Here is a 1,039-nt window from a genome sequence, read left to right as displayed (position 1 = left end):
CCTGTTCCCATCAGGTGTTTTAAGCAAGCCTGCCACCAAGGCTGTAATCGGTTCTCATGTCCTCCTATTTATGCTCTCACCCAGCAATTTGCGCAGGGCTGTCGAGCTCTCCACTGGTAATTGACAGGGGAAGGCAATCTGCTTCACGAGAGGAAACATCTCCACGGCTGCTGGATCCGAGCAGGCTATTTCCCATAATGAGGATGAAGTAAAACAGGATCTCGCTAACAGCCGTGGATGTGGCTGAGCCCTCATTACTGCAGGCACAGAGGTGCTGCTTGGGACATAATTAAGAGCTCAATATTTGGAGTTCAATGTGTCACACTGTCCTTCCTACGCCGCTGCCGCATAGCAAGGTGCTTAGTGCCAAGTGCTCCTGAAGTTTGCTCAAGTCAAAATAAAGGCTGCAGGAGGGGCTGCTCAGGGAAAAGGGAAAGCTCCTTGTCTTCTTTCTTAAGACAGTTGTTTCTCTCCTTGCACAGGACAACCATGGGAATTTCAGCCTTATCGTTGAAAAGCAACGGCCAGTGGCAATAGCTTGTACCAGCCCTGGCTGGAAAAGCAGCTTGGACGTGGTGTGGGCAGAATGTTTGCAGGTGGGGGTGCATCCGAATCCGAATGGGGGCTGGGGAGGCACGGAATGTGGAGAGGAGAGTCCCCAGAGCATCTCAGCAGTTTCCATCTCACACTGTGCCCCCTGCACAGTCAGAGAATAAACTTAGGTCCCTTCTCCACACAGAGGTGGTGGTGAATTGGGTAATACCTCGACATTTCCAAAAGTTTGGCCTGATTCCTCCAGCTGATCTCTATCTGGGATGAACGCCAGGCTGGAGGAGGGGAAAGTAAGGGGAGAGAAAGTGAGGTGAGAGAGGCTACAAGAGCTGCACTGGGAAAACTGAGAGCAACCCAGCCAGCATCCCTGCAGGTGCTGATGTGGGAAACTGTGACAACAGTGAGATTTTTGTGTGCACAGCATGTTGGGGCAAAAGGGATGGGCTGGAAAGGGAATGGTGAAAGGAGACCTGTAAGGAGCAGGAAT

This window comes from Corvus brachyrhynchos, unplaced genomic scaffold (assembly GCF_000691975.1).
Source record: "Corvus brachyrhynchos isolate BGI_N302 unplaced genomic scaffold, ASM69197v1 scaffold346, whole genome shotgun sequence".
Classification (NCBI taxonomy): domain Eukaryota; kingdom Metazoa; phylum Chordata; class Aves; order Passeriformes; family Corvidae; genus Corvus; species Corvus brachyrhynchos.
The sequence above is the reverse complement of the archived record's forward strand: the minus strand, read 5'-3'. Positions refer to the sequence as shown.